The sequence below is a fragment of the Globicephala melas genome, chromosome X, assembly GCF_963455315.2.
Source record: "Globicephala melas chromosome X, mGloMel1.2, whole genome shotgun sequence".
Taxonomy (NCBI): Eukaryota; Metazoa; Chordata; class Mammalia; order Artiodactyla; family Delphinidae; genus Globicephala; species Globicephala melas.
This window is the reverse complement of record NC_083335.1, coordinates 27,500,651-27,525,682: the sequence shown is the minus strand read 5'-3', so window position 1 is coordinate 27,525,682 and position 25,032 is coordinate 27,500,651. Positions and strand designations below refer to the sequence as shown.

The window sequence follows — 25,032 nt, the reverse complement described above, 5'->3', positions numbered from 1 at the left end:
TAAAAATGTGGCACTAAATAGACCACAGCAATGACATTTTTTTTACAACATGAGAGCTGAAACGAGAAGGCATTGCTCTGCTTGACCTCAGCTGAGAATGTACACTTCCGGCAATTCAAATTTTTGCCACTCTGTGCGTGCCCCTGAATGACTTCAAAAGTGCCACAAGAGGGAATTCCCTGGTGGTCCGGTGGATGAGGGTGTTCACTGCAGCATTTCTTGAAGTAGTGAAACACAGGAGCCAATCTAAACGGCAATCAACAGGGACTGGCCAACTGATCAAGATTCAACTAGATGATGAAAGAAAGAAAGAGGTACGTTGATATGTGGTCAAAATATACAGTTCAGTGAAAGGAAAAAAAAAACAGGAGCAGAGTAGTATAAATAACATGATCTCCTGTGTTTGTGTGTGTGTGTGTGTTTAAAAGGGATACACACACACACCATATGCTTGTATATAAAGCAAATTTTCTAGAAGGATAAACAAGAAAATGGTAACAATGGTTACCTCCAGGGAATGGAGCTGGGGATGAGGGTGAAGGGAAAGATGATTTTACTTTTCAATTTTGAGGGCTTATTTCTATTTTGGCTTATTTTCTCAATAAAAATAGGGCGCTTTTTTTTTTTTTTGGTTCTTTTCCTGATTACATAAGCAATATATGTTTATACATTTTTCATATTTAACTCATTTTTTGAAATAATCTCAGACATATAAAAGGCGCAAAACAAGAACAAAGAATTTCTTATACCTGTCCCCCAGCTTCCCCAATTGTTAACATCTTACAGAACCACAATCAATTATCAAAACTAGGAAGTTAACATTGATATGATACTTTTGACTAACCCACAGAGCTCATGCAGAAGTTGTCAGCTGCCCCACTGCTGCTCTTTTTTTGGTCCAAGACTCAATCCAGGATCCTACTTTGTATTTAGTTGTCATTTTTCCTTACTCTCCTCAATTCTGTGATAGCCCCTCGCTCTTTCTTTGTTTTTCATGATCTTGACACTTTTGAAGAGTAATGGCCAGTTATTTTGAAGAATAGCTCTCAATTTGGGTTTGTCTGATGTTTTCTTGTGATTAAATTTGGGTTATGCATTTTGGGGAAGAAAACCACGGAAGTGATGGCAGGCCCTTCTCACTTCATTATATCAGGAGGCGCACGATGTCAATATTCTCATTCCAGATGATGTTCACTTTGATCATTTGGTTAAGGGGTGTCTGCTAGGTTTCTCTATTGTAAAGTTACTACTTTTTCTTTTGTAATTAATAAGTTTCTTGTGGGGAGATAGTTTCAGACTATGTAAATATCCTGTTTCTCATCATACTTTGCCCATTAATCTTAGCATCCAGTGATGATTCTTTTTTTTTTCTATAGTGAAAGTTTTAGCAAGTGTCATGGAGATAAATGCCTCCAGGACCAGGCAAGGTGGCAGGTGGGGCTGGTGACCCACAGGTGAGGTCTCATCTAGAGGGGGTGTCTCAGGTGCAGGATGCGGACCCAAGGCTGCCGGAACTTATTTTTCAAGAGAATTGAGAAACCCAGATTTTTATATGGGCGGTCCTTTTTTTTTTTTTTTGGCTGCGTTGGGTCTTCATTGCTGCAGGCAGGCTTTCTCTAGTTGTGGTGAGCGGGGGCTACTCTTCCTTGCAGTGCGCGGGCTTCTCATTGCGGTGGCTTCTCTTGTTGTGCAGCACGGGCTTTAGGTGCGTGGGCTTCAATAGTTGCTGCGTGTGGGCTCAGTAGGTGAAGCGCGTGGGCCCTAGAGCACACGCTCAGCAGTTGTGGCATGTGGGCTTAGTTGCTCCGAGGCATGTGGGATCTTCCCCAACCAGGGCTCAAACCCATGTCCCCTGCATTGGCAGGAAGATTCTTAACCACTGCGCCACCAGGGAAGTCCAGCTCTTAACACTTCTTCTATATGTAATAGCTCAAAACAGAACATTCCAAATGTCCAACAATAGTAAACATAACTAAGTTGTGGTATATTCCTACAATAAAATACTATACAGCAGTTCTTCTTAAAAATGTGGTCTGTGGGACTTCCCTGGTGGCACAGTGGTTGAGAATCCGCCTGCCAATGCAGGGAACATGGGTTCGAGCCCTGGTCCAGGAAGACCCCACATGCCGCGGAGCAACTAAGCCCGTGAGCCACAACTACTGAGTCTGCGCTCTAGAGCCCGCGAGCCACAACTACTGATGCCCGTGCGCCTAGAGCCCATGCGCTGCAACAAGAGAAGCCACTGCAATGAGAAGCCCGCGCACCGCAAGGAAGAGTAGCCCCTGCTCACTGCAACTAGAGGAAGCCCGCATGCAGCAACGAAGACCCAACACAGCCAAAAATAAATAAATAAATAAGTAAATTTATTTTTAAAAAATGTGGTCTGTGGACCCCTGGGGAATCCCCAAAACCCTCTTAGGGGGTCCTCAAGGTCAAAGCTCTTTTCATAATAATACTAAAAGGATATTTGCCTTTTTCACTACATTGACATTTGCACTGCTGGTGCAAAAGCAAAGGTAGATTAAAAAAAACTGCTAGCGCCTTAGCACAGATCAAGGTAGTGATACCAACTGTACTGCTATTCACTGCCTTCTTCACCCCACACACTCACAATGAACAAAGTCCTTGATGAAGCAGTATAAAAATTAATTGTATTAAATCTCAACCATTGAGTACATTTAAAAATTATTTTCCATGGGATAAAATGGGAAGCATGCATAAAGCACATCTGTTACATATCAATGTGCAATTATTGCCCAGAGGAAAAGTACTCGTTTTTGTGAGCTGAACTAGATGCTTTTTTTCATGGAACACCAATTTTGCTTGAAAAGATGACTGACAGACAAACTCTAATTATTCAGATTGAGGCTTTTGGCAGACAGTTCCTTGAAAATGAACGAGGTGAGTCTGTTACTTAACTGACAGTGTTTGCTTTCAAATAAAAACACAAATTTTGGAAAAACTATCCACCACCATGAACTTGACAGCTTCCCAAATGCTTAAAGACTTTGCTGATGAGATCTGCGCTAATACTAACAAATGTGATTTTTTTTGATAATGTATAGTAAAATGTGTCAACACTTGGAAGGTCTGCATACCTGAGTGAAACAATATTTTCCAAATGACCAATAGAGAATGTTACAAAATGAAGCATGGGCAAAAGACTGATCGAAGTGCAGGATAGATTAATGGATTTTTTAAACAATTGTATTAAGAACTGACACACAATAAACTGTACATATTTAAAATATACAATTTGATGTCTTGACACATGTTGACACCCATGAACCCAGAACAATAATCAAGATAATGAGCATTACCTAAAACCCGCAAAGTTAGCTTATGTCTCTCTGTAATCATTCTCTTGCACCTCTCTCTCCTCCCCACACCATCCCAAGGCAACCACTGATCTGCCTTCTGTTACTATAGATTCGTTTTCATTTTCTAGAATTTTATATGAACAGAATCATATAGTGCACACTCTTTTGGTCTAGCTTCTTTTACTTAGCGTAATTATTTTAAGATTTATCCATGTTGTTGCATGCAGTATTCCATTGTATGGGTACACCACAATTTATCCATTCACCTATTGATGGACATTTGGGTTGTTTCTAGGTTTTGGCTATTATAAATAAAGCTGCTACGGACATTCTTGTACAAGTCCTTGTATGTACATTGGCTTTTATTTCTCTTGGGTAAATACCTAAGAGTGGAATGGCTAAATTATATGGTAGGTGTAACACTACCATATGTAAAATAGATACTAGTGGGAACCCGTGGTATAGCACAGGTAGCTAAGCTCGGTGCTCTGTGATGACCTAGATGGGTGGGATGCGGGGGGAGAGTGTGGGGGAGGTCCAAGAGGGAGGGGATATATGTATACATATAGCTTATTCACTTCGTTGTACAGCAGAAACTAACACAACATTGTAAAGCAATTATACTCCAATTTTTTAAAAAAAAAACATTTCTAGAAACTGCCCAAATGTTTTCCAAAGGGATTTCCTGACCTTTAATCGACCTTTAAACGAGGACTGTTTCTTGTCTATCCAGCTCCAGAGGCAACTTGACAATGGAAGGTTAATTAACCAGCCACCGACAAAGTAAATGAACACGACCTGAGGTTCTCTGAAAGGTTCAGACCAGTCTGCTCCACCCATCGCAGGTAAGTCAGTAAATATGTACTGCACACCTATGTGCAATGCCTCGTATGAGACATTGCTGTGGACAGAGAAGCAGGTGCCACTACCTGTCTGGAGCTGTACTAGGAGTTAGGGACTCACAGGTACGTAAGACCCATGGCTTGCCCTAGTTCATGGTCTAGAGGGGAAGACAGACACTTGGATGATGATGACAAAAGATGTCAAGTTCTAGGACAGAGGTGAGCACAAAGCGCTATGGGAGCATGGGAGAGCGAATATTAGCTGGAGGGGGGAGGGGAGGGAAGTAGTTTGGTGCCTGGGAAGGTGCTCAAGAGGAGGCATTTCAGGTAGGTCCCCAGGGTCACTAGTTTACCTGGTAGTAAAGAGGGGGAGGAGGATGCCACTGCAGGTAAAGGAAGCAGCACGAAGAGGGGACGACATGGGTGCATGTGTCTGTACATATCTGGGGAAGGAAATGGCTGGGGCATCGGACAGAGTGGCAGGTGGGCCTGAAAAGCCGACAGGGGCCATGAAAACCACACTAAGGGTTTTACCTTCACCTTGACAAGTATGTCTTCTGCCTCCCAAACAAACAATATTATTTTCTGCCACCATTCCCTTCTCCACTTGCCTGGACAGTGCTTTTCTATCCTCTTCACCTCCTACCCAAATCGGATCAACTTTATTCATTAAGTCATACATTTACACATTTACCAGATTTATTGGGTGTTTTGCAACATACTAATGGTATGTCTCTTTGGCCTGCTCATTTGTATCTATTGCTAATTGATGCACAAAACTCAAAGATAGCAAAACGGTGCATGGTCCCCATCCTAGTGCCTCCCCATCATCATTCCTGTGCCCTCTGGGGTTTGGCCAAGACCTCTGGAAGCCAGGCCTTCCCAGCCCCACCCAGTGTCAGTGTTCTGACATATTTGCCAAGACTCTCGTTCATACTCACTACCACATTTCTCACATTCTTTTTTGTTTTGTAAAATACAACTATTTTCATTAAAATGTGTTATATATATTAACATGTAATGAAGTTGTTATTTTTAAATTAATTAAATAATTTTTAAATTTCTCAGTTTTAATTTCCAATACAGTAAATATCAATAGACATAATCCACAGAAACAAAAGTTCTTTAGGTTCCTCAGTAATTTTTATAAGTGGAAAGGGGTTCCAAGACCACAAAGTCTGAGAACTGCTATATAGCAATGAAAATGATCAACCACTGCTATTCACAACATTTATAAAATTCACCCACACAGACACAAAAGCATAGATCCTGGATATTCCATATATATAAAGTTCTGAAACAAGAAAAACTAATTTATGATGTCAGAAATCAGGATGGTGGTCACCTGGGGGAAGAAGCGGGTAGTGGTTCAGAAGAGGGGCACTAGGGGGTTCTGGGACATTGTCACTGTGCTGTTCCTTGGCCTGAGTGCTAGTTATCCAAGAGTGTTCAACTGGTGCTAATCCACTGGTGTTTCATGCATTTTCTTATCCATGTGCTTGGCTTTGCTTTTTTTTTTTTTTTTTTTTTTTGCGGTACGCGGGCCTCTCACTGTTGTGGCCTTTCCCGCTGCGGAGCACAGGCTCCGGACGCGCAGGCTCAGTGGCCATGGCTCACAGGCCCAGCCGCTGCGCGGCATGTGGGATCTTCCCGGACCGGGGCACGAACCCGTGTCCCCTGCATCGGCAGGCGGACTCTAAACCACTGCGCCACCAGGGAAGGCCCTTGGCTTTGCTTTTTGAACAATTGAAAAAATATGCCTCCGTGAATCTTAGCTCTGCCATCTTCTTGTTGTGAGTTGGAAAAGTTACTTGGCCTCTCTTCATTTACTCAACCAACAATTCTTGAGGACTTAGCACCAGGCAGTGTGGTACACAGCAGGCGCAGGACAGCATGGAATGCGCAGCCTCAGCTTTGTCTAGTGCAGTGCAGGAGAGACAACCATTGAAAACGTCATCACAGGGGTGCTAAGTCTTGCAAAAAGAGAGGTACGGGCGCTGTAGAATGTAGGAGACTTAAGCTTCACAGTGAGTCCGGGATGAGGAGCCGACACTTAGCTGAGCTGTGAAAGATGAGTAGGAGTAAAGCCACAAAGGAATGGAGAGAATTGCCACTTGACATCTCTGCTTGGCTGTTTAACAGGTGTCTCAGTCTTTTTTTTTTTTCCTTGCGTAATCTTTTCTTTTTTTTTACTTTTTTTTTTTTTTAAAGAAGATGTTGGGGGTAGGAGTTTATTAATTAATTAATTAATTTTTGCTGTGTTGCGTCTTCGTTTCTGTGCGAGGGCTTTCTCTAGTTGTGGCAAGCGGGGGTCACTCTTCATCGCGGTGCACGGGCCTCTCACTATGGCGGCCTCTCTTGTTGCGGAGCACAGGCTGCAGACGCGCAGGCTCAGTGGTTGTGGCTCACGGGCCCAGTTGCTCCGCGGCAAGTGGGATCCTCCCAGACCAGGGCTCGAACCCGTGTCCCCTGCACTGGCAGGCAGACTCTCAACCACTGCGCCACCAGGGAAGCCCCTACTTTTTTTTTTTTGATTGAAGTATAGCTGATTCACAATGTCGTGTTAGTTGCAGGTGTATGGCAACGTGATTCAGTTATATTGTTTATCTTCTTTTTCAGATTCTTTTCCATTATAGGTTATTATAAGATATTGAACATAGTTCCCTGTGCTATACAGTAGGACCTAGTCGTTTATCTATTTTATATATAGTAGTGTATATCTGCTAATCCCAAACTCCTAATTTAGCCCTCCCCACTTCCCCCTTTGGTAACCATAAGTTTGTTTTCTATGTCTGTGGGTCTCTATCCATTTTCTATATAAGTTCATTTGTATCATTTTTTGGCATCTCAGTCCTAATACGATCCTGCCAAACTCTTGGTCTCCCCCTCCCTTCCCCCACCACTTGACCAGCCTGCTCCTACCATCTTCACCACATCAGAAATGGCAACTTCATCCCTCTGACTCCTCAGGCCAAAAACTTTAGAATCATCCTGAATGTTTCCCTCTGTCACACCCCATATCCAGTGCCAGCTTCTCTTGAAGCTGATAAAGTTTTAGTTTCAGGGACCCTCACATTCCAAGGCCCTGGACAGGTCCCTAGGAATGTGTTCACATTGTCATACATTTTTGTATAATTGGTAAAGATATTTTAACTGCGGTCAGTTAAGACCACTGTTTCCTTCCACTCCAACTTTCCTTCCATCACATTTCCCCTTGTGTTGCATGGTATTGGAGTGACCATGGACATTTTGGGATCCTGCTTAGGGGAAGTTAAGATGGGGACACATTTAGCTGGGCATTTATGTGGTTTGCATTCACTTCCTGGTGTCATGACAGAACACTGGGAGACCACAAGTCATATTGGGATGGGAATCTGTCCTATGGCACTTGGCACGGGCAGTATAAAGGTCATAGAAGTGACACAAGGTTTGATATGTACACAGCCAGAACCTAGTCTATGGAGAATTCTCCCAAATTATAGAATTACATGCAGAGGATTTGGTTCTTATTGATGTCTAAATAAAAAATGGAATTTCTCTGGGACTTCCCTGACAGTCCAGTGGTTAAGACTCTGTGCTTCCATTGCAGGGGGCACAGGTTCAATCCCTGGTTGGGGAACTAAGATCCCACTTGCCACGAACCCAAAAAGAAAAGAAAAAAAAGATGGAATTTCTGTCTTGCTAACAATATACTGGACAGGGACTTCCCTGGTGGTGCAGTGGTTAAGAATCCGCCTGCCAATGCAGGGGACACACGTTCAAGCCCTGGTCCGGGAAGATCCCACATGCTGCGGAGCAACTAAGCCCGTGTGCCACAACTACTGAGCCTGCGCTGTAGAGCCTGTAAGCCACAACTACTGAGCCCACGAGTCACAACTACTGAAGCCTGCGCACCTAGAGCCCGTGCTCCACAACAAGAGAAGCCACCGCAGTGAGAAGCCTGTGCGCCACAATGAAGAGTGGCCCCTGCTTGCCGCAACTAGAGAAAGCCTGTATGCAGCAACTAAGACCCAACACAGCCAAAAATAAAATTAATTAATTAAAAAAATATATATACTGGATAATGCAGCATACATAATTATAAGTGCAGCCTGCTCTTTTGTTCTTTTTGATGGAAATCCCATTAAGTAAAATGGACCGGAATCCCTATGTTTGTAGGGCACACACCTGTAGCAGTACTACAAGCATTGAGTGTGTGTGTGAGGTGATGTCTGCTTGATGAATCCCAGCACACAAAATCATGTCTTAGAGTATCTGACCCATCCGTCTTGTCCTGACAAAGCCTGACTCGTTGTGATTTTTTTCCTCACTTTAAATACGTACTCACTTTCGTACTTAATTTTGTACTCTTTTTTTAAAAACAAGGTCCCACAAATCTTATAATCTTCAAGCCCTACACATAGACTGCAGCCCTACTCATACTCTATATCCAACCAGCAAGTCCAGATGGCTGCACTGTCAAAATATATCCATAATCCAACCCCTTCTCACCACCTCGACTGCTACTACCCCAGCCCCAGCTGCCACCGTCTCTCACTTGGCTTACTGCAGTAGCCTCCTGACAGTAGCCTCTCCCTGCTTCATCCCCATCATCCCCCACCCCCGACAGTCTATTCTCCACATAGCAGACAGAAGGATATTTTCACGACGTAAATTAGATTATTTAACTATTCTGCTTAAAACCCTCCGATAGTTTCAGATATCTTTTTTTTTTTTGCGGTACGCGGGCCTCTCACTCTTGTGGCCTCTCACGTTGCGGAGCACAGGCTCCGGACGCGCAGGCTCAGCGGCCATGGCTCACGGGCCCAGCCACTCCGCGGTATGTGGGGTCTTCCCGGACCGGGGCACGAACCCGCGTCCCCTGCATCGGCAGGCGGACTCTCAACCACTGCGCCACCAGGGAAGCCCAGCTTCAGATATCTTGCTTGGAGAAAAACGAAACTCCGTAAAGCAGCCTGCCCGCCCCGTCATGATCTAGCCTCCAGTGGCCAATCTAGCATCATCTGCAAGCATGCTTCCCCGTGCTCACTCCACTCCAGCCAAACCATGCTCCTTGCTGTCCCTCAAACACACCCCACAAGGTTTCCTCCTCCCCACCCCTCCACAGAAATTCTTCCTTCAGACATCCATATGGCTTTTTCTCTCACCTCCAAGTCTTTGCTTAAGTAGCACCCTCTCAGGGAGGCTTACCTTGATCGCTCCATTAAAAATCTCACCCACCCACCCTCCTTTGCACTCTTGATCCCTCTTACTCTGCTCTCTACTTTTTCTTTCTAAAACACTAGGCAGTTTACTTATTGATTATGTTTATTCTCTTGAATCTCTCTCCTCCTAGACTGCAAGCTCACAGGCACAGGAATCTTAACTTTACTTACTGGTATATCCTCAATACTTAGAATAGTGTCTAGCACCTAGTAGGTACTCAATAAATATTTGTTGAATGAATGAATAAATGAACCAAGGGTGGGAAGAACATGTGAAAAGTTCCAGAGATGAGAGATGTGCGGCTTATTCAAGGAATTCAAAGAAGTCTCAAGGAGTAAGTCAAAAAGGAAAGTGGCTCAAGCTGGAGTCGGGCCAGGCAGGCGGGAGCCAGAGGGGGGAGGAATCTGTAGACCAGGATAAGGATATTGAAGTTCAGAGCAGGGAAAATCCATTGAGGAGTTATAACCAAGGGAGTGGTGTGATCGTAGTTCAGAGACATCATTGGCAGTTGTATAGAAAAGGGAGCCCTGTGATGGTGATGGCAGGGGTTGGGGAGGGGGGTAAGGGGGTGAAGACTGGAAGCAAAGACACCGGTTAAGAGGCTATTGAAGTAGTTCAGGCAAGAGGCGATGGTGTCTCAAGACTATTTTGGATGGTGACAATGGATACGGAGAGAAGTGGAAAGACCTTTTATTTAGGAAGTAGAATCAGAAACCTCTGATGATGAACCAAAAGAAGAAGGACGTTTGATAAGAAGGGTGTGGTCATCTGTGCTGACTGCTGCTGGGGGTCAAGCTAACAAGGACTGAAAAGTAAGTGTCCATTGGAATTTAGTGACACGGAAGTAACAGGCGATCTTGTCAAGCGCATTTCCACAAAATATAGATGGTTAAAGTCAGCCTGGGCTGAGTGCATGGACAAGTGAGTGCGGTGTGAGGAAGTAGAGGCCACTTGACATATCGACAAAGCCCCTGACACCTAGTAGGCTCTCAATCCATACCACTTTCCTCCCTCCTTTCCCTGCATCAATGATGTTGCATAACTGCGATAATATTGCTAATTAAACTCTAGGTAAAAGAAAAAATGTTTAATTAAAATAATATCATAAGTAGTTAAATATTTACTGTTCGTTTGGTATCAGATTTCTTATGGTAAAATATTAAATTCAAATATTAATAAGGAAAACAGCTGGTTCTGAATATTCAGACTCCCAGAGGAACACAGTAATGAATCATTTTTAAAGCCGGACAGCTTCACACTTAATCTGCTCAAGGAATAGGAACACAGTCATTTTTCAATAATCGTTTTATAGAATGAATATAAATTTCTGATTAGTCTGTTCCCAAAATGGAAACGGCCTTTTAACATCATTATGATAAATATTTGTTGTAAGAAATTCAGGCATTAACCTAGTGTATATAGAAGAAAGGAGATTCAGAGTTTCAGTTTTGCAAGCTGAAAAATGTTCTGTAGATGGGTGGTGGTGATATTTGCATAGCAATGTGAATGTATTTAATGCGAATCAGCTGTACACTTAAAAAAGGTAAAAACAAATATCGTAAATTAACGCATATTGGTGGAATCTAGAAAAACGGTACAGATGAACTGGCTTGCAAGAAAGAAATAGAGACCCAGATGTAGAGAACAAACGTATGGACACCAAGCGCAGGGGGTGGGATGAATTGGGAGACTGGAATTAACATATATACACTAATATGTATAAAATAGATAAGTAATGAGAACCTGCTGTATAGCACAGGGAGCTCTACTTCACTTTGCTATACAGTAGAAACTGTCACAACACTGTAAAACAACTATACCCCAATAAAAAAAGGTAAAAATTAAAAAAAAAGGTTAATAGGGTAAACTGCATGTTGTGTATATTTTATAATTTTAAAAATAAATAACTTCTAAACAAAAGAAGAAAGGGAAGATAGCCCTCTAATCCCACTGCTTAAGTTGGCATATAGGATTCATCATTCATTCATTCAACAGATATTTACTGAATGCCTGCTATATGCCAAGCACATGTCTAGGTGCTGAGAACAAACACATTAGTGGACATTAGTGAACAAAACAACGTCCTTCCCCTTGTGGAACTTACTCCTAACGGGAAAGAAAGAAAATAAAAAAACAGGAGAGTATGTATCATGTCAGATGGTGATAAATGATAGAAAAATAAGGCAAAGAAGGGAGATAATGAGGTTGAGGTTGTAATTGTATATAAGGAAGGCCTCACTAATAAAGTGACATTTGAGCAGAGACCTGAAAGAAATGAGGGAGCGAGCCATGCAGACATCTTGAAAGAAGAGCTTTCCAGGCAGAGCGAACAGCCAAGGCCAAGATCCCAAGGCAGAAGCAGGTTTGGCATGTTCAAGGAACAGCAGAAAAGCCAGGGTGACTGGAGAGGAGTAAGTGAGGGGAGAGGAGTAGGAACGGAGGTCAGAGAAGTGTGGAGGGTCTCTGAAGGCCATAAGAAGGACTTTGGATTTTACTCTGAGTGAGGCTAGAAATCATTGGAGAGTTTTGAGCAGAGGAAGGACCTGATATGGCTTCAGCTTAAAAGAGATTACTCTGGCTGCTGCGCTGAGATTGGACTGAAAGAGGGCAAAGCAAGAAGCAGGGAGGAAAATTAGGAGGCTAGCGCAATTATCCAGGTGGGAAATGATGGTGGCTGAGACCAGGGTGGTGGCAGTGAAGACGGGGAGAGGTGATCAGATTCTGTACGTATGTGGCTGGTGGCGCCAACAGTGTTTGCTGAAGGGCTGGATATAGGCAGAGGTCGATCTAGGCTTTGAAAGACCTGAAGCTTATACAATTTGGGGGGTTCTCTGTTAAGAAGAAGGATACAAAATTAGATACAAAATGAACATTTATTTAAAATGAGAAAAGAAATCACAATATATCACAAATTTATAGAAGCTGACAAATACTACAAACATCAGAAAGTCTAGAAAATAACTTAAGATTAACTTCCTGACACACCCTTATAAAGCCTTTTACTATATAGTTTGTTGCATACTATTTATTCACCTGTCCATATGATAATTTTATAATATCTTCTATAAAATATCAGTAAGATAATTTTCTCTTCTAGCATAGTTGATCAAAATTTCTATTTTATCATCAAAAAGTCTACAAACAATAAATGCTGGAGAGGGTGTGGAGAAAAGGGAACCCTCCTACACTGTTGGTGGGAATGTAAATTGGTACAGGCACTATGGGGAACAGTATGGAGGTTCCTTAAAAAACTAAAAATAGGAACCTCCATATGATCCAGCAATCCCATTTCTTGGCATATATCTGGAGAAAACCATACTTCGAAAAGACACATGCACCCCAATGTTCATAGCAGCACTATTTACAATAGCCAAGACATGGAAGCAACCTAAATGTCCATCAACAGTTGAATGGATAAAGAAGATGTGGTACATATATACAATGGAATACTACTCAGCCATTAAAAGGAACAAAATTGGGTCATTTGTAGAGACATGGATGGACCTAGAGACTGTCATACAGAGTGAATTAAGTCAGAAAGAGAAAAACAAATATCGTATATTAATGCATATATGTGGAATCTGGAAAAATGATACAGATGAACCGGTTTGCAAGGCAGAAATAGAGACACGGATGTATAGAACAAACATATGGACGCCAAGGGAGGAAGTGGGGGTGGGACGAATTGGGAGACTGGGATTAACATAAATACTTATCTAAAAAACAGAAACAGACTCACAGACTTAGAAAACAAACTTATGGTTACCAAAGGGGAAAGGCGGAGGGAGGGATGAATTAGGAGGTTGGGATTAACATATACACATTACTATATATAAAACAGATAAACAACAAGAACCTACTGAACAGCACAGGGAACTCTACTCAGTACCCTGTAATAACCTATATGGGAAAAGAATCTGAAAAAGAATAGATACATGTATAACTAAATCACTTTGCTGTATACCTAAAACTAACACAACATTGTAAATCAACTATACTCCAATATAAAATATTTTTTTTAATTTCTGTTTTATTGATACTTTTATTTCAGTTTTATTATCGCTAGAGTTTTTAATTGCCATTGTGGTAATAATAAGACAGGTTTTGACAGGTGAGTCTTCTTTCTTTCTTACATATTAACTTCCTTCCTATCATATTTAAATTCTTATTCATCAAAAATTCCAGAAAACAAATACAAAATTGACCTGAAAACAAGATATTTATATGAGTGATATGAATGTATTTAAAAATTGACACTGCACCACATTGAGTTATGTAATTGTATAAAAATCACTCAATATTCCATATACTGAGCTATTGATTAATATGTTTTGGCTTTTTGTGACAAGAAAACTTGTTTCTTCAGGCTGCCTGCTGTGTCCATGATACTTTCATGTGCCATTTCATCAGAAACTTCCAGACTTCATCAGAACAAGATGAGTCAGATACACTAAAACATGATCCAATATGTTAAGATGCACAAAATATGCAAATTCATACATAGACAAAATCACAATGTGTAGTACTGCTACAGGCTGGTGCTCTGCAAAAGCAGGGTTTCTGATAAATTCTATTTCAAGATTCCCAGAAAACCTTGCTGTAGCCACTATGGAAACAGTATGGAGTACTTAAATGTAAGACCTGAAACCATAAAACTCCTAGAAGAAAACATAGAAAAGACTCCTTGACATGAGTCTTGACAATGATTTTTTAGATATGGTACCAAAAACACAGGCAACAAAAGCAAAAAAAAAAAAAGCATCAAGTGGGATTTCAAACTAAAATGTTTCTGCACTGCAAAAAAAATCATTCAACAAAATGAAAGGGCACCCTACAGAATGGGAGAAAATATTTGCAAATCATCTATCTGATAATGGGTTAATATCCAAAATATGTAAGGAACTCACAACTCCATAGCAAAAAAAAAAAAAAAAAAAAAACAATGAATAAAATCCAATTTAAAAATAGGCTGGACCAAAAAAGACATACAATGGACAACAGGTACATGGAGAGATGCTCAACATCACTAATCAACAGGGAAATGCAAATGAAAACCACAATGAGATATTATCTCACATCTGCTAGAATGGCTACCATCAAAAATACGAGAGATAAGAAGTGTTGGCAAGGATCTGGAGAAAAGGGAACGCTTGTGCACTGTTGGTGGGAATGTAAGTTGGTGCAGCCACTATAGACAACAGTATGGAAGTTCCTCAAAAAATTAAAAATAGAACTACCACATGATCCAGCAATCCCACTTCTAGGTATATATCCAAAAGAATTGAACTCAAGATCACAAAGAGACATATGCACTCCCATGTCTACTGCAGCATTATTCACCATAGCCAAGTTATGGAAACAATCTAAATGTCCATTGACAGATGAATGGGTAAACAAAATGTGATACAGAGATAAAAAGATAGACGCACATACACACACTCAATGGAATATTATTCAGCCTTAAAAAAGGAAATCCTCTCAAAAAAGGAAATCCTTTCACACACTACAACATGAATGAGCGTTGAGGACAATATGCTAAGTGAAATAAGCCAATCACAAAAAGATAAGAATTGCATGATTGAACTTATATGAGGTATCTAAAATAGTCAAACTCGGAAGCAGAGAGTAGAATGGTGGTTGCCAGGGGCTGGGGAGAGAGGGTAATGGGGAGTTGCTCTTCAATGGGTATAAAGTTTCAGTTATACAAGATGGGTAATTCCTAGAGATCTGCTGTACAACATTGTACCTACAGTCATCAAAAATGTATTGTAGGGCTTCCCTGGTGGCACAGTGGTTGAGAGTCCGCCTGCCAATGCAGGGGACACGGGTTCGTGCCCCGGTCCGGGAGGATCCCACATGCCGCAGACCGTGAGCCATGGCCACTGAGCCTGCGTGTCCGCAGCCTCTGCTCCGCAATGGGAGAGGCCACAACAGTGAGAGGCTGGCGTACCGCAAAAAAAAAAAAAAAAAAAAAAGTATTGTACAATTAAATATTTGTTAAGAGGGAAGAGCTCATGTTAAGTGTTCTTGCCACAATTAAAAGAATGGATGGTGCATTGAGTTGCATATGCCACATTATTGCATATTCTGTCACATGAGTGACGGGAGTCCCATTCCGAGTAGGCAGTACTGAATCCTCCATATATAGTTTTACAAGTCCAGTGAGCGGAAGAATTTTCCACAGGCTGGTTTTTGCTCTGTACATTCCCAACCTTATTTCCTCTCAGCTACACACATCTCCAGCACTGGTGCTGCAGGACACATTAGTTCCAAGATACGATCATTGGCTCTACACCATTAGTCAGCATAGTGAGAGATAAGAGTATTCCCGGATGACATTCTTATGCCGGGATGGCTAGCAGTGACATAGAAGTGACTGCAAGCCATGTAAAAATATCTGATCAAACCCCAAATAAATGTAAACCCAATTCAACTTCTCCTTTGTATGACCCCAAAATGTCCACAGCCATCCAATACCAACCCTACCACAAGGGGAAGAATGACAGAGGGGAAGTTGGAGTGGAAAGAGACAGCTACCTTTTTTTTAAAAAAAGATTTTTTTCATTTTTAAAGTCTTTATTGAATTTGTAACGATATTGCTTCTGTTCTATATTTTAGGTTTTCTGGCATCGAGGCATGTGGGATCTTAGCTCCCCGACCAGGGATCGAACCCGCGCCCCCTGCATTGGAAGGCGAAGTCTTAACCACTGGACCGCCAAAGGAAGTCCTGAGACAGCTATCTTAACTGATGGCAATTAAAATATTTCACTTTTGCAAATTTTACAAAAGCGTGTAGCACTGTTATCCCATTGTTGGGGCCTTGTAAGAAGCTGCCGCAAGTGAGGGGCTCCGACACTTAAGCTTCATTAGCGTCACAGTAACTGTAATACTAGATGTGGAGTGAGAGAGAGGAGTCGAGGATGATGTCCAGGTTTGGGGCCTGAGTCACTGGGTGAGTAGAGCTGCCGTTTACTGAGATACGGAAGATTAAGAGAAGTTTCGGGGGGAAATCAGAAGTTCAGTTTGGGATAGGAAAAGTGTAAGATGTCTATTAGACAGCTAAAGGAGAGATCAAGTAGGCAGTTGGATATACAAGTCTGGAGCCCACAAGAGAGGACTGGCTGAAGAACTAAATTAAGGCGACAACAGCACATGGGATGTATTTAAAACCATGAGATTGGATACGGAGTGAGGAAAGAGAGAGAGATTAGACCTAAGGTTAAATGTTAGCATCACTGAGGTCAAGGTAACAGAGAATTTGCCCAGAGTTGGCTGGAGTGAGTCAGAGTATGGAAGGAGTAGAACTAGAGACAGTGGTCATACTTGGTGTTTTGGAAATGACTTTTCTCAGTAAAAGCTCTTGGGGTTGTTTCCTATTAGCATATATAGATTTATTTCTTTATTTTAAAAAGTTCTTTAATGTAAGGATCACTATAATTTATTCCTCCAGTTCTCTTTCGATGGACATTCAGGCTGTTAATCTTGGTGGTTATAAATAATCCCGTAACGAATATCTCTGAACATACATTCTTGTGCACGTGCAAAATATGCCTCTAAGATTCTGAATTCTGAAACTGCTAAATAAAGAGTACAGTTTTCCCTTGGTAGCCACAGGAGATTGGTTCCAGGACTCCCTCGGATACCAAAATCCAGGGATGCTCAAGTCCCTTAATAAAATGGTGCAGTATTTGCATATAACCTACACACATCCTCCCATATACTTTAAGTCATTTCTAGATTGTTTATAGTACCTAACACAATGTAAGTGCTATGTAAATAGTTGCCAGAGAAAGGCAAGTTCAAGTTTTGCTTTTTGGAACTTTCTGGAATTATTTTTCCCCAATATTTTCTATCTGCAGTTGGTTGAATCCACAGATGCGGAACCTGAGGGTATGAAGGGCTGATTATATGCACATTTTCAGTCTCACACAGACTGCAAAATTGCCTTCAAGTGACTTTCTTATCAGTAATATGAGAGAACTGCTCCTCCCCCACACCTTCCAAAGCACTGCATACTAATAATCCTTTAATCTTTGCCACCCTGTAGGTGTTTTAAATAGCAATGTTATTTTAATTTGCATGTCTTTGATCACCAGTAAAGCAGAACAGCTTTTCATATTTATTTCCATTTGTATTCCTTCTTTTGTATTACAACTGGGGCCTTTGCCATTTTTCTGTTTGAGGATGTCTTCTTTTTATTTTAATCAGTTTGTCAGAAACATGTCATAAATGTTGCAAATATTTTCTCCCCAAAATGTGTTTGACCTGCAAAATTATTTATGGTGTTAAATGTCCATCAACAGATGAATGGATACAGAATGGTACATATATACAATGGAATATTACTCAGCCATAAAAAGAATGAAACAATGCCATTTGCAGCAACATGGGTAGACCTAAAGATTATCATACTAAGTGAAGTAAGTCAGATAGAGAAAGACGAATATCATATGATATCACTTATATGTGGAATCTAAAAAAGAATGATACAAGTGAACTTATTTACAAAACACTAGCACTCACAGACTTAGAGAATGAACTTATGGTTACCAGGGGGAAAGGGGGGAGATAAGTCCGTGCCCCCCGCCCCGCAGTGGAAGCACAGAGTCTTAACCACTGGACCACCAGGGAAGTCCCAACATACTATATTTAAAATAGACAACAACAAGGACCTACTGTGTAGCACAGGAAACTCTGCTCAATATTCTGTAATAACCTAAATGGGAAAAGAATTTGAAAAAGAATAGATACTTGTATATGTATAACTGAATCACTTTGCTGTACACCTGAGACTGACACAACATTGTAAATCAACTATACTCCAATATAAAATAAAATTTTTTAAAAAATTATTTATGGTGTTCTTATAGAGTTTGGTTTTTCTGGGGGCTTTTTTTGGTTCACTTTTTGTAATGTGTTCCAAGCTTTCATTGTTTTCATTTAGTGGCTTCTGCCATCTATGTCACATCTGATTGTTTTTTAACAAGAGCAGCAGAAATAGATTTTAAGATTATTAACCCAAAGCTTAGAGAGAACACGTTCTCTTTTCATAGCTAATCAGACATCTGTAATGGGGACAAAACTGCCCCTTCCCACCCCCAACTTTAATCAAGATGTTTTTCTTTACGTTGTTGGCAAAGACTACTGCCTAATTGAGACCTCCGTGTATTCAGTGAATGCTTCTGTGTATTTGGCCTCACAAAACTCAGGGGCAAATGGGACCATGTGCTTTCTCTAACAAACACAAGAACAAACACAAGTAAGGCAGCCTATTAGGAGCTTTTTCAGCTCTTGTGTAAAATACATATAACATTTTCAGCATGCAATTTGCATAAAATGGTAGCAATGCGGTTTTCTAAGTTTGAATGCATTTCGGTTAATTCCGTGTATAAAACACACTTGAAATAAAGTACTTCTATTCCAAAATATTTTTTAATCATGAGTTTTTTAAAGCTCTTTAGGTAACAGGTTTTTGCCTTGCGTGGGTTAGAAACCACAACTGGTTCATTAAATCAAGTGGCTTCCACAGTATTTGAATACTGCAAGTTGAACTTTCTTTAAACCTAAAAGCTGAAACAAAAGAGTTTCAGTATGAGCTGAATTGTTAAGAGTAATTTTCTTAATGATTAACAAGTCAACTCAAAAAATTGCTGTCAACTACCCACAGAAGAAAGGCTCCTCAATCTTGTTTCTTTCCCAAAGTATTGCAGGTGTTTCAGAGGTAAATTTTGAATTCAATAAGTGTCCAAAATAAAGAAAACCAAATAAAGCATCTGGACTCAATTACTGCCCCCCCCAAAAGTTTACAAAATCTTTCAGATCGCAAGAAACTGCGAAGTTGTTAAACTATCAGAATGCAGAAACAGACACTTCAAGCATTCTTGTTAGGGAAGCAAACTAGGAAAAAGAATGTTCTCTATTTAAATTTTTTTCCTCATACTTATCATCTGAGATGGCTGGTTTTGAGATTATCATATAAAATCGATAACCAGTTAGAACTTACAATAGAAGAAATTATCCCATTCACAATAGTAGTAAAACCCATAAAATATCTAGAACTAAATGAGAAATGAGCAGGAAGACTTCTATAAAGAAAACTCTTGTGGGATATAAAATAAGACTTCAATAAATGGAGACATTCTTAAATAGGTAGACTCAACATTATAACCATTTTAGTTCTCCATAAATTGGTCTAGAAATCCAACACACACCCAACCAAAATTCTAGAAAGCAATTCTCTGAAGGGAGAGATGGAGAACTTGACAAAATCATCATAAAATACATTAAAATCTGGAAAAGAAGGGTAATAAGTGGGGATTAATCTTACCAGATAGTGAAGTGTATTATAAAGCCACAGTGATTAAGAGTGTGATACAGGAATTGACAGGAACTGACAGTTTAATGGATCAGAATGGAGTATAGAAATGGACTTAAATATATGGGAGAACATAGTCCTATGTGATAAAGTTGGCATCCATTCACTCAACAAATATTTACTGAGCTGTATCTGATGGAGACATGCAACATTCAAAATTTCTGCTTTGAGTGGAGCTTAAATTCTCGTGGAAGACACCAACCAACAAACAAACAATAAATAAAATATATAGTACATCAGACAGTAATCAGTGCTATTGAGAAAACTCAGGCAGGAAAGAGAGATGGGAGTTGGAGGGAATTGCAATTTTAAATAGAACAGTCATCTCTGACAAGGTGACATTTCAGCAAAGACTAGGAGGTAAAGGCATGAGCCATGTAGATACCTAAGGAAAGAGTAGGTCAGATACGGGAAGGTTTCTCAACATGGGCAGTATTAGCAGTTTGGGCCAGATGATTCTCTGTTGTAGGGGAGGCCGTCATGTGCATCATAGGATCTTTAGCAGAATCCCTGGCCTCTACCCACTGGATGCCAGTAGCTACCCTCCTCCCGGGTGTGACAATCACAAATGTCTGTGAACATTGCCAAACGTCACCTGGGGAGCAAAACTGCCCCCAACTGAGAACCTCTGGTTTGGAGAGAACAGTGAGGGCAAATGTCCCGAGTGGCTGAGGAGAGTGGTTGGCATGTTAAAGAAACAGCAAGAAAGCCATTGTGACTGGAGTGGAGTGAGCATGGGTCAAGGATCAGAGTGGATGGGGGGCTGGGAAGAGAACTAGTAGAATATGGTGTAATATATTTGGGGGGAGGGGGTGGTCTGTGGCAGATCATACAGGACCTCGTAAGACACTGTGATGACTTTATCTTTTATGTAGAATGAGATGAAAAGCCATTGGAGGATTTTGAGCAGAGAAGTGATTTGATGTCTTCTATTTTCGGAGACGCAGTCAGTCTGTTGTGTTGAGAATAGGTTGTAGGTGAGCAAGGGAAGATGCAGGGAGACCAGTTATTGCGATAAGCCAGAGAAGAGGTGTCGGTGGCTTCCAAAAGGCTTGGACTAGGGTGATAGTAGTGGACGTGGGGAGAAGTGGTAGATTCTGGATATATTTTGATGGTAGAGTCAACAGGATTCGCTGACATGTGAATAAAAGAGGGGCATCAAAAATGACTCCCAGGGACTTCCCTGGTGGTCCAGTGGTAAAGAATCCACCTTCCAATGCAGGGGACGTGGGTTCGATCCCTGGTCAGGGAACTAAGACCCCACAGGCTGCGGGGCAACTAAGCCTACGCGCCACAACTACTGAGCTCACGTGCCTCAACTAGAGAGCCTGCGTGCCGCAAACTACAGAGCCCACACACCCTGGAACCTGCATGCCACAACTAAGACCCGATGCAGCCAAAAATAAATAAAATAAATAATTTTTAAAATATATATATATATTTAAAAAAATGACTCCCAGGGTTTTAGCCTAAGCAACTGAGAGGTTGAGTTGCCATTTAGTGTTATGGGGAAAACTTCAGGGGGTGCAAATTTTGAGGGAAGGTTAGAGTTGGGTTTTGGACATGTTGACTTTGAGTGGTCTTTTGGGCATCAGAGTGGAGGGATGCAGTTGATTGGATACACGGCTCTGAATTTCATGGGAGAGGTCAGGGATGGAAATATAAATTTGAGGTCACTAGCATGTAGGTGGTATTGAAAGCCATGAGACCAGATAAGATCACCATGGGAGTAGATCAGACAGAGAAAGGTCTAAGAACTGAGCCCTGGGACAGCCCAATGTTAAGAGGTCAGGTGTTGGGAGGATGGCATGGGAGGGGGTGGTAAAGGAAAAGTGGTAAAGGAAACTGAAAAGGCAAGTCAAGAGAGATGGAAGAAAACCGGGAAAATGTGTGTCCTGGAAGCCAGGTGGAGAAAACGGTTCAAGGAGGGAGAAGTAATCAATGATGCAAATGTCACCAATAGGTCGCTGGATTTAGCAACAGGGAAGTAATGAGTGACCTTTATAACAGCAGTTGTAGCAGAATGGTGAGCGTGAAAGAATGGCTGAAGTGGGTTGAAGAGAGAATGGGAAGAAAGGAATTAGAGACCACAAGAACAGGCAACTTTTCAAGGACTTTTGTTTTAGAGGGGACCAGAGAAAGTAACTAGAGGAGGAAGTGAGTTCAAGAGAAAGTTTCCAGATGGGGAGTAGAAATAGCATCTTTGTATGCTGGTAGGAATGACACAATGGAGAGAAATGGAGATGAGGCGGAGGGAGAGGGAAGCTGCTGGGGGGAGGTCCTTGAGTAGGAGAAAGGGGATGAAATCTAGTGCACACACAGAGGGAGGGGCTGTACACAGAGTCACGAACAGTTGGTTTACAGCATTAGGAAGGACAGCAGTGAATACAGACAGAGTTGTAGGTAAGAGGGCAGGTGTGACAGTGAGAGCTTGTGGAAGTTCTCTCTCTTTTTTTTGTTTTTTTTTTTTGCGGTATGCGAGCCTCTCACTGTTGTGGCCTCTCTCCCGTTGTGGAGCACAGGCTCCGGACGCGCAGGCTCAGTGGCCATGGCTCACGGGCCCAGCCGCTCCGCGGCATGGGGGATCTTCCCGGACCGGGGCACGAACCTGCGTCCCCTGCATCGGCAGGTGGACTCTCAACCACTGCGCCACCAGGGAAGCCCCGGAAGTTCTCTTTTGATCGCTCCTATCTTTTCAGTGAAATAGGAAGCAAGGAGAGAAGATGAGAGAGGGGGTGCAGAGGCTTAAAAGAAGAAAAATTATGTGGGCTGTGAGGTTAATGCCAGTAGGTCTAGAATTAGCCTGACCTGTTTTACTGAAGTTCCTGCATGGCACTGACCCCTCATCAAGGCATGAAGCATACTGACTAATGGTGTTGCTGTGTAACCATGGGTCTGAGGAGATGTAAGGGGGTTTGTACACATTATGTATTGATAACAGTGAGATTAATGATTTGCACCTGGCCTCAGTATGACACCTGCCCCTTCCTCCCAGGGCTCTTCCGTTGAGGCTGGAATACGCCTATATGAGTGGCAAAAAAAAATTGTTTTAACCCCAAACAAGACTCCATTTTCGACTCCCTGGTTCTGAGGTGTTCCATGCACATGTCAGTGGCTCCTGGTCCGAGTGAAAAGATGTCTTGCCACCACACTTACAGAGGAGGGCAAGAGGACACCTTGCTGCATCCTTTTTCTGTAGTAAACTGTACATCTGTAAGCATTGCCATTGGGTCCTGTGAGTCTCCTTTAGCAACTGAACCCTGTTCACCTGCCACTGTGAATGCAGCGTGATATAGTTACCCAGGAGAGTGGGAGAGACGTTAGTGGGGAGAAGATACATTTTTCAAATAAGGCACTGGGACAAATGGTGTAGTAGACGTGTCTGCCCAAATCAATTCTCAATGATTCCTCCTAGAGAACGCCCACCCTCTAACTTCTCCGTTCCAACCCATAGGGTCTCAGGATTGAGTTCACAACAGCCATGTTTATATTAAATGACCCATGTCACCGATCAAATCAAAGGTGAACCCCTGACCTAAGCTGAACTAATCAGAGTCTCTGCCAGTCTGAAGAGCTGGTGTCTAGAAGGGAGGAGACCTAAAACCTTAATTGTTGAACTTTAGTATGGCTAGCCTCCACCACAGGACCAAGTAGCAGAGAAAACCAATCCACAAAGAGAGATGAATGAAGCCAATGCTCAGAGAGTAGCAGAGATGAGAGATGGAAAGAAACTAGTACTCTTTGCATTCCTGACACCTTTCCCTTCCCAGATTCCAACCCTTTTGGAAATTAAACTCCATCCTAGAACTAGGGTTTCAAGGAAATACTCCATATTCTCATAGTAAATTTTCTTTTTTCCCATCTAGTTAGTTTAAGTTAGCTCCTTTACTAGCAGTTAAAGATCCTTAACTCATTAGTCATTTAGAAACATATAAAGCTGTATCCCTATCTTACATCCTACACAAAAATGCATTCCAGATGGAGTTAAGGTTTCAATTTAAAAATAAAACAATACAGGGAGTAAAATAAAATATAAGATAATATTTTTACAATCTTGGAATCCAAAAACCAAAATGGAAAAAGATTTAAACACTTGGCTATATACAATTTTAAAAAGTGTAAACAGCCAAAACATCATCAACAAAGCCAAAGGGCATAAAATCGGGGAAAACATTTGCAACAAATGTGAAAAGCAAATGACTAACATTAGTAATACACAAAGAACTGCTATAAGTCAGTAAGAGAAGACAAAACAAAAGTAGACAAGTTGGTAAGGGACAAAAATTGGTAAAGCACAGAAAACCAATTATAAACGGCCAACAAACAAATGAAAAGATGCTCAACCTGACCCTTAATTCAGAAATAGATGAAAACTACAGATCAGCAAATATTAAAAAGATTAATAACCCTAGTGTTGATAAGGTTTTGAGAAAAACCTTACTATTTTGAAAAAACCTTTTACCATTGGTTAAAAGGTTTGAGAGTGTAGTTTGGCAACATCAATCAAAATTCTAAATGCACAAAACCTTTTGACACCAGCAAGTCCACTGCTAGGAATTTACCCTACAAAAATATTCACATAATTAATGTAACAATATTTATAAGATGTTTATTATAAAATGGTTTATAATAGTAAAATTTAGACATACCCAAATACCTATCACATTGCATTGCATTTAAAATATATATATATATATGGTATATCCACAGAGTGTAATGTGCTGCAGCAATTTAAAAAGATTGAGGCAGCATTGTATATGCTGACACAGAAAGTTACTCAGGGGATATTTAAAGTGGAAAAAGCAAATTGCAGATCACATGAAAAGCATGATCTTACTTTTTTAAAGGGGAAAGAGGAGGAGGGATAAATTAGGAGTATGGGTTAACAGATACAAACTACTATACATAAAATAGATAAGCAACAAGGACTTACTGTATAACACAGGGAACAATATTCAGTATCTTATAATAACATATAACGGAAAATAATCTGAAAAAAATATATATATATACACATATAAAACTGAATCCGTTTGTTGTACACCTGAAACTAGCACAATACTATAAATCAACTCTACTTTAATTTTAAAAAAAAGAAGGGGGAGGGGAGACTAAAACATCATGACTGTAGTAACAGTCATGGGCAGTGGGAATGGGGCAGGAGATGGGAACAGAAGAGTTTAATTTTTACTTTATACAGTTCTAAGTGGTTTAAACTTTCTACAACAGACATTTATTAATTTGTAATAATGTTTAAACCAAATATTTTTAGAAGCCTCAGGCAAAAACT

At 41.1% G+C, this 25,032-nt stretch overlaps 1 protein-coding gene across 3 annotated transcripts in view; it reads right to left on the bottom strand.

Annotated features, from left to right (window-relative positions):
- The window catches only part of LOC115848955 (A-kinase anchor protein 17B), a 141,512-nt gene that overhangs the window by 65,163 nt on the left and 51,317 nt on the right, over positions 1 to 25,032 (bottom strand). The gene's annotated exons all lie outside the window — the stretch shown is intronic.